This window comes from Oncorhynchus kisutch, linkage group LG23 (assembly GCF_002021735.2).
Source record: "Oncorhynchus kisutch isolate 150728-3 linkage group LG23, Okis_V2, whole genome shotgun sequence".
NCBI lineage: Eukaryota > Metazoa > Chordata > Actinopteri > Salmoniformes > Salmonidae > Oncorhynchus > Oncorhynchus kisutch.
This window is the reverse complement of record NC_034196.2, coordinates 43,889,850-43,899,286: the sequence shown is the minus strand read 5'-3', so window position 1 is coordinate 43,899,286 and position 9,437 is coordinate 43,889,850. Positions and strand designations below refer to the sequence as shown.

The 9,437-nt window shown below is 42.7% G+C and overlaps 1 protein-coding gene across 3 annotated transcripts in view; it reads right to left on the bottom strand.

Annotated features, from left to right (window-relative positions):
- Positions 1-9,168: 9,168 nt before the first annotated feature.
- wdr7 (WD repeat domain 7) overlaps positions 9,169-9,437 on the bottom strand; it is a 323,738-nt gene continuing 323,469 nt past the window's right edge. The window contains exon 25 of one of the 3 annotated variants that reach the window (XM_031802282.1): positions 9,169-9,437. This exon is cut by the window's right edge and continues 232 nt beyond it. The gene's annotated coding sequence lies outside the window, so the exon portion shown is untranslated. The other 2 variants (XM_031802280.1, XM_031802281.1) reach the window with 2 other exon arrangements.

The window sequence follows — 9,437 nt, the reverse complement described above, 5'->3', positions numbered from 1 at the left end:
GGCAGGTTGCCTAGTGGTTAGAGTGTAGAGGAGGCAGGTTGCCTAGTGGTTAGAGTGTAGAGGAGGCAGGTTGCCTAGTGGTTAGAGTGTAGAGGAGGCAGGTTGCCTAGTGGTTAGAGTGTAGAGGAGGCAGGTAGCCTAGTGGTTAGAGTGTAGAGGAGGCAGGTTGCCTAGTGGTTAGAGTGTAGAGGAGGCAGGTTGCCTAGTGGTTAGAGTGTAGAGGAGGCAGGTTGCCTAGTGGTTAGAGTGTAGAGGCGGCAGGTAGCCTAGTGGTTGGAGTGTAGAGGAGGCAGGTAGCCTAGTGGTTAGAGTGTAGAGGAGGCAGGTAGCCTAGTGGTTAGAGTGTAGAGGAGGCAGGTAGCCTAGTGGTTAGAGTGTAGAGGAGGCAGGTAGCCTAGTGGTTAGAGTGTAGAGGAGGCAGGTAGCCTAGTGGTTAGAGTGTAGAGGAGGCAGGTTGCCTAGTGGTTAGAGTGTAGAGGAGGCAGGTAGCCTAGTGGTTAGAGTGTAGAGGAGGCAGGTTGCCTAGTGGTTAGAGGAGGGAGGCAGGTTGCCTAGTGATTAGAGTGTAGAGGAGGCAGGTTGCCTAGTGATTAGAGTGTAGAGGAGGCAGGTTGCCTAGTGGTTAGAGTGTAGAGGAGGCAGGTTGCCTAGTGGTTAGAGTGTAGAGGAGGCAGGTTGCCTAGTGGTTAGAGTGTAGAGGAGGCAGGTTGCCTAGTGGTTAGAGTGTAGAGGAGGCAGGTAGCCTAGTGGTTAGAGTGTAGAGGAGGCAGGTAGCCTAGTGGTTAGAGCGTCGGGACAGTAACCGAAAGGTTGCTGGATCGAAACCCCGATCTGACAAGGTAGAAATCTGTCGTTCTGCCCCTGAACAAGGCAGTTAACCCACTGTTCCTCGGCCGTCATTGTAAATAAGAATGTGTTCTTAACTGTTTCCCTTGTAAAATCGGTATTTTGACCTCAATCAGACTTCCTGGCTAAACACAAATAAATTTGTTATTTTATATAATTTCAGTTCAGTTTTATAAAATGTATGTTTATTTATTTGACCTTTATTTAACTATTATTTAATTTAACTTTAGTTAACCTTTTTATTTAACTTGGCAAGTCAGTTAAGAACACATTCTTATTTACAATGACGGCCGAGGAACAGTGGGTTAACTGCCTGTTCAGGGGCAGAACGACAGATTTCTACCTTGTCAGATCGGGGTTTCGATCCAGCAACCTTTCGGTTACTGTCCCGACGCTCTAACCACTAGGCTACCTGCCTCCTCTACACTCTAACCACTAGGCTACCTGCCTTGTCAGCTCGGGGATTTGAACCTTTCGGTTACTAGTCCAACGCTCTAACCACTAGGCTACCCTGCCGCCCCAGTTAGTCATTAGTCATTTATAAAGATCACTTAATTTCGGTTCAGTCAGTTAGTCATTAGTCATAATTCAGTTAATAAGTCATTAGTCATTAATAATAATTTTCAGTTAATAAGTAATGTCATTAGTAATAATTTTAAGTCAGTTAATATGTCATTAGTAATAATTTTAAGTCAGTTAATAAATAATTAGTCATTAATAATCATTTTCAGTTGATAAATAATTAGTCATTAATAATAATTTTCAGTTAATAAGTAATGTCATTAGTAATAATTTTAAGTCAGTTAATATGTCATTAGTAATAATTTTAAGTCAGTTAATAAATAATTAGTCATTAATAATCATTTTCAGTTGATAAATAATTAGTCATTAGTAATAATTTTAAGTCAGTTAATAAATAGTCATTAATAATCATTTTCAGTTGATAAATAATTAGTCATTAGTAATAATTGGGGAGATCAAAATCCACCCAAATGAATAATAAAGGCAAGTTCAATATGATTAGAAATTCTCCTTAAAACATTCAGAATCCTAATGACTATTCAAACAAGCCCGACAGACAGACACAAGTTCAAGTGATAGGTGTGTGTGTTTAGTAGCGTAGACTAGAGATGGGTCTTCGAGGAACAGGCTTCTGCGTGGCCTAATTATAGAGTTTAAGGTCAACCTTTCTGAGCTGGGAGAGACAGCGCACACACACACACACACACACACACACACACACTAGAGAATAAAGACTGAGGTGAGTAATTACTTCACCTGTTCGATTACAGAGGGGCAGATTAGGTCCTCCCTCCTCTCAGGACTGTTCCTTTCACCTCCCTCCATCTCTACAGGACTGTTCCTTTCACCTCCCTCCTCTCTCCATCCCTACAGGACTGTTCCTTTCACCTCCCTCCTCTCTCCATCTCTACAGGACTGTTCCTTTCACCTCCCTCCTCTCTCCATCCCTACAGGACTGTTCCTTTCACCTCCCTCCTCTCTCCATCTCTACAGGACTGTTCCTTTCACCTCCCTCCTCTCTCCATCCCTACAGGACTGTTCCTTTCACCTCCCTCCTCTCTCCATCCCTACAGGACTGTTCCTTTCACCTCCCTCCTCTCTCCATCTCTACAGGACTGTTCCTTTCACCTCCCTCCATCTCTACAGGACTGTTCCTTTCACCTCCCTCCTCTCTCCATCCCTACAGGACTGTTCCTTTCACCTCCCTCCTCTCTCCATCCCTACAGGACTGTTCCTTTCACCTCCCTCCATCTCTACAGGACTGTTCCTTTCACCTCCCTCCTCTCTCCATCTCTACAGGACTGTTCCTTTCACCTCCCTCCTCTCTCCATCTCTACAGGACTGTTCCTTTCACCTCCCTCCTCTCTCCATCTCTACAGGACTGTTCCTTTCACCTCCCTCCTCTCTCCATCCCTACAGGACTGTTCCTTTCACCTCCCTCCTCTCTCCATCCCTACAGGACTGTTCCTTTCACCTCCCTCCTCTCTCCATCTCTACAGGACTGTTCCTTTCACCTCCCTCCTCTCTCCATCCCTACAGGACTGTTCCTTTCACCTCCCTCCTCTCTCCATCTCTACAGGACTGTTCCTTTCACCTCCCTCTCTCCATCTCTACAGGACTGTTCCTTTCACCTCCCTCCTCTCCATCCCTACAGGACTGTTCCTTTCACCTCCCTCCTCTCTCCATCCCTACAGGACTGTTCCTTTCACCTCCCTCCTCTCTCCATCTCTACAGGACTGTTCCTTTCACCTCCCTCCTCTCTCCATCTCTACAGGACTGTTCCTTAAATAAAGGTAAAAATATACAGATATATAACAAGCTTCTTAATGGAATACTCCTCCAGACCATGGTACATCTCAAATGGCACCCTATTCCCTATATAGTGCACTACTTTTAACCAGAGCCCCCATAGAGAAAAGGGTGCATTTCGGATGCACTGTATGTATGTATATATATATATAAATATATATATATATATGTACTGTGCAATCATACACGATACTGGTCTGAATCAATATGAATCAACATTCCACTTGAGTCATTCACACTAAGCCTAGTCACTGTGGTACAAGATACCAGTCTGAATCAATATGAATCAACATGAACCAACTTGAGTCATTCACACAAAAGCCTAGTCACTGTCCAGACATATCATTTTTATTGAACACAGAAGCCAAACACAAGTGTTTTTTTTTTTTTTTAAACACAGACATTACAGTAAGTCTTCATCAATATAATATATTATTAGGTGAACGATCGAAAGCACACATACGCACAGCAGGAACACGACAGTTACAGGTACAGCCACAGAGCACCTTCAGAGCCAAACTACAACATAGAGACAGTAGGGAAGCTAGATCAATATCATCATCACCTTCATCACCCCCCCCCCCCCCCCCCCCATCATAATTTTTTAAATTTAATTTTACCTTTATTTAACCAGGCAAGTCAGTTAAGAACACATTCTTATTTTCAATGACGGCCTGGGAACAGTGGGTTAACTGCCTGTTCAGGGGCAGAACGACAGATTTGTACCTTGTCAGCTCGGGGGTTTGAACTCGCAACCTTCCGGTTACTAGTCCAATGCTCTAACCACTAGGCTACGCTGCGGCAGAACGACAGATTTGTACCTTGTCAGCTCGGGGGTTTGAACTCGCAACCTTCCGGTTACTAGTCCAATGCTCTAACCACTAGGCTACGCCCCAGCGGCAGCGTCATCACCACCACCATCGTCATGATCTTCATCACCACCCCCATCGTCATGATCTTCATCACCACCCCCATCGTCATCATCATCTCACTGGCAACACACTAGATGATGTTACAGCCTATAAACGGACGTTGAAGTCCTTTTTTACGTCTCTCTATTTAAGAGGAGCTCCAGAGACGCTGCCAGATCAATAGGATACTTAAAGCAGGAGCCAGTTTGTGTTTCAGCACAGAGCGAGGGAGTGTAGAGAAGAGAGAGAGAGGTAGGGTAGGTCTGTATTGGTCCTAGCTGCAGTTGAGCTATAGCAGAACTGAAATCTCCTGTCCGGTAAATACAGAAGAATGAAAAGAGATAGATATATTCAACAACAACAGAAAAACAAAAAAAGAGCGATAGAATTCATTAATTCAAAAATAAATAAAGAATTGGATTGTAAAAGATTTCATTCATGCAAGCAGAGAGAAATTTCACAGAATGTGTTGACAGTTAGGAAAGAAAATCTGCAGGAAGCTACATTTCATCTTCATCAAGACTGAGGAGTAACATTGCATAAACTTCACGTGTCAAACTTTATGTTTCAGCTTTTACAATCTATATTGGAGAAACATTTCAGCCAAGCAAAAAAATAAATAAAATAAATAAAAAGTTTTAAAAAACAAAAACACACCACTTGGTCCTCTTTATTACAACAACATGTAAAACATCTTTGTGTAAATGTCACTCAGTCAAAACACAAAAGACCAGATTTCACAAGGCTCCTTGATATCCACAGCACCAGGTGGGAATAGTTTTGGTGCTGGGTTGGGGTCTCCTCTACTGCTCAGGAAATTAGGCTGCAGCAGACAGACAGGCAGACTGGGAGCCCAGCAGCTATCCCCATTGAACACTGTTTACAGTCTGCCTGGTGTACTCCATGCTGCTGTGGCTGGGGGCCAAGCTTGGGGCTGGGTCCTGTCTGTCTCTGTGGTTCAGCCTAATGACAGAGACTGGCTGTGGCTCAAGGAGAGGAGGAAAGGAGGAAGAGCAAGAGATCTGGAGAGAGGGAAGGAAGCCTCACGACCTTCTCTATACAGACATACCCTAATCCAAATAAAGAGGTGGTCGTGCTCTCCAATACAGACACCATGACAGACAGTGCTCCATGTACACTTGCAGTGTATTGGTGGGAATTCATTAGCCAAGGCAAGTATGTAGCTAGCAGCCTCCAGACAGGAAGACCATTAAAGGAGCAGAGGGTGGAGGACACTCAGCTTCTCCATCAGCTTGCCCTCTTCCAACCGTAACCATTAAGTAAGGGAAATGCAAAACTGACCCAAGATTAGCCTTCTAGGGACAACTTCACACTACACCTGACCCGCAGCCAATCACAGCGAGAGCCAAGTGTTCCATACGTCTCCAGTCTTCTAGAGATGGAATGTGTTTCAAAACACTACCGGTCAAATGTTTGGACACACCTACTCATTCAAGGGTTTTTCTTTATTTGTACTATTGTCTACATTGTAGAATAATAGTGAAGACATCACAACTATGAAATAACACATATGGAATCATGAAGTAACCAAAAAAGTGTTAAACAAATCCAAATATATTTTATATTTGAGATTCTTCAAAAAGTCACCTTTTGGCTTGATGGCAGCTTTGCACACTCTTGGCATTCTCTCAACCAGCTTCATGAGGGAGTCACCTGGAATGCATTTTCAATTAACAGGTTTGCCTTCTTAAAAGTTAATTTGTGGAATTTCTTTCCTTCTTAATGCATTTGAGCTAATCAGTTGTGTTGTGACAAGGTAGGGATAGAATACAGAAGATTCTTCAGGTGCAGTCACAAAAACCATCAAACGCTATGATGAAACTGGTTCTCATGAGGACCGCCACAGGAATGGAAGACCCAGAGTTACCTCTGCTGCAGAGGATAAGTTCATTAGAGTTACCAGCCTCAGAAATTGCAGCCCAAGTAAATGCTTCACAGAGTTCAAGTAACAGACACATCTCAACATTAACTGTTCAGAGGAGACTGTGTGAATCAGACCTTCATGGTCGAATTGCTGCAAAGAAACCACTACTAAAGGACACCAATAAGAAGAAGAGACTTTCTTGGGTCACGAAACATGAGCAATGGACATTAGACCGGTGGAAATCTGTCCTTTGGTCTGGAGTCAAAATTGGAGATGGGATTTATTTAGAATTCAAGGCACACTTAACCAGCATGGCTACCACAGCATTCTGCAGCAATATGCCATCCCATCTGGTTTGGGTGTGGTGGGACAATCAACACACCTCCAGGCTGTTTAAGGGCTCTTTTACCAAGGAGCGTGACGGAGTGCTGCATCAGATGTCCTGGCCTCAACAATCCCCCGACCTCAAACAAATTAAGACGATTTGGGATGAGTCGGACCGCAGAGAGAAGGAAAAGCAGCCAACAAGTGCTCAGCATATGTGGGAACCCCTTCAAGACTTTTGAAAAAGCATTCCAGGTGAAGCTGGTTGAGTGAATGCCAAAGTGTGTGCAAAGCTGTCATCAAGGCAAAGGGGGGCTATTTTTTAGAATCTCAAATATTAAATATTGTTTAACACTTTTTTGGGTTACTACATGATTCCATGTGTATTATTTCATAGTTATGTCTTCACTATTATTCTACAACGTAGAAAATAGTTTTTTTTTTAAATAAAGGAAAACCTTTGAATGACTGAGGTGTTATAAAACAAAACATTTGACCGGTAGTTTGTCACTCTGACAGGTTAGTTACCAGCCAATGGATGACGTCTTTCGACACCTCAGACAACTGCTCCGGTGAAGGAATAAAACACCACTGAGAGAGCGCTGTTTTTTTAAACAGATGTACTATAACAAAGGAGTACCTCAAGGTTGTGTGTTAAGACCCATTGATACTCCTATGGTTCTATTCATCTCATTCAAAAGAATTACAAAACATAATTTAAACAGCCTGGAAGTAAAATGAGATGAAATCCTCCTGCCAGTCACCTCTAGCCTCAGGTCTTTTCTCACTTACTTTTCTCTACTTGACTCTTTCCATCTCAATGTTTTTTTTGTTTTTTCTTGCTCAGAGAAACTGCCAAAAAGAAAAACACATTTTCAGAAGCTATTACTGTGGGCAGTGGAGAAAAGAGATTAAGATCTTCCAAGGTTGGAGGGAAGTCAAGTCAAGGCCATCAAAAGCAGTCTGACAAGATTGTGGAGGGGGGGGGGGGGGGGGGGTAAATGTACTTTTTTTTTGCGGAGAGAACTTGTGAAAAGCTTTGACACGCTTGGGCTTGCAGGTGTTCTCTGGCGTTAGAAGCTTTTACACTGCTAATGATAGGAACTTGACAGGAGCGGAGATGAGGTGGAGAAAAGCGGAGCAGGCAGAGTAGGGAACTCACAGGGACCCTAAAAACACTCGCAGCCTGCTGCCGGCCAGGGGTTGAAAACAAGAAGAAAATAATAGCGTCTGCACACAGGGAGATATAGTCAATGTAAAGTCTCTCTAAAATATATCCATACTCTCAGAAACTACAGTAGTATCTGTATATACTCTCAGAAACTACAGTAGTATCTGTATATACTCTCAGAAACTACAGTAGTATCTGTATGTACTCTCAGAAACTACAGTAGTATCTGTATGTACTCTCAGAAACTACAGTAGTATCTGTATGTACTCTCAGAAACTACAGTAGTATCTGTATGTACTCTCAGAAACTACAGTAGTATCTGTATGTACTCTCAGAAACTACAGTAGTATCTGTATGTACTCTCAGAAACTACAGTAGTATCTGTATGTACTCTCAGAAACTACAGTAGTATCTGTATATACTCTCAGAAACTACAGTAGTATCTGTATATAATCTCAGAAACTACAGTAGTATCTGTATGTACTCTCACAACCTAGTATCTGTATATACTCTCACAACCTAGTATCTGTATATACTCTCACAACCTAGTATATGTATATACTCTCACAACCTAGTATCTGTATATACTCTCACAACCTAGTATATGTCTGTACTCTCACAACTTAGTATCTGTATATACTCTCACAACCTAGTATCTGTCTGTACTCTCACAACCTAGTATCTGTATGTACTCTCACAACCGAGTATATCTACGTACTCTCAGAACCTAGTATCTGTATATACTCTCAGAACCTAGTATCTGTATGTACTCTCAGAACCTAGTATGTTGTACGTACTCTCAGAACCTAGTATGTTGTACGTACTCTCAGAACCTAGTATATCTACGTACTCTCAGAATCTAGTATATCTACGTACTCTCAGAACCTAGTATGTTGTACGTACTCTCAGAACCTAGTATATCTACGTACTCTCAGAACCTAGTATCTTGTATGTACTCTCAGAACCTAGTATCTTGTATGTACTCTCAGAACCTAGTATCTTGTATGTACTCTCAGAACCTAGTATCTTGTATGTACTCTCAGAACCTAGTATCTTGTATGTACTCTCAGAACCTAGTATATCTACAATAAGAGGATCAGGGCGAAGGTTTTCGTCTTTGCTACACCATGGCCGTCCTACAGGACTCCGTGGCTCAATGTACATATTAATATCTTAGCCTGACACATTATTCTAGTCAATATCCAACAGAGAAAATAGATAAGAGGTACGTAGTAAAAGGCTACCAAGCAGCAACGATAATAAAGCCTTTATAGTGATATATTCTTCATATGATAATGGTCTTTCCTCTTGGACCGAATAGTGATGTGTTTTGAACATGTTCCCCCTCTCGTTGGGAGGGGGGAATATAAACATCTGGGAGGGTAGCAGAGGAACGTCTTGGTAAAGTGTTCTTGTTTAAAGGTGTACAGTTGCCGTAGAGGTGAGCAGGGGGCGTGTCCTATTTAACACACGGCTGAGATGATTGGTGCAGTTAAGATGAAAGCGTAACCACACACACACACTTTTTTACACCTCTCAGTGCAGGTCCACACCTGACCTCTCTATCACACGCAATACAATTGACTTATTATGGTGTAAAGTTTACATCTAGAAGCCAAAACATCACAGCAAGGGATTAGTTGACCCCCCCCCCCACCTCCCCCCTCCCCCTCCCTCCTGGTTGACCCCACCCCTCCCTCCCTCCTGGTTTGAAAAGACCAGACTAGACAGCAACACTAGCGGTGTTTCACTTTAAATAACAGAGGAAAGGAAACATCTGGAGAGGAACAACAACAATTAGATATAGTGGAGGAATTAAACAGTGTAAACAACAGGAACATGAAATAGCAGTAATAGTAATCAATGTAAACGATTGATGCAAAGCCTTCTCATCTCAATCACTTCCTGGTTGTGGTGAGTTAGTAGGCCCCCCCCACTCCCTCTTGGTGGTGACCGTTTAACCTCTAAC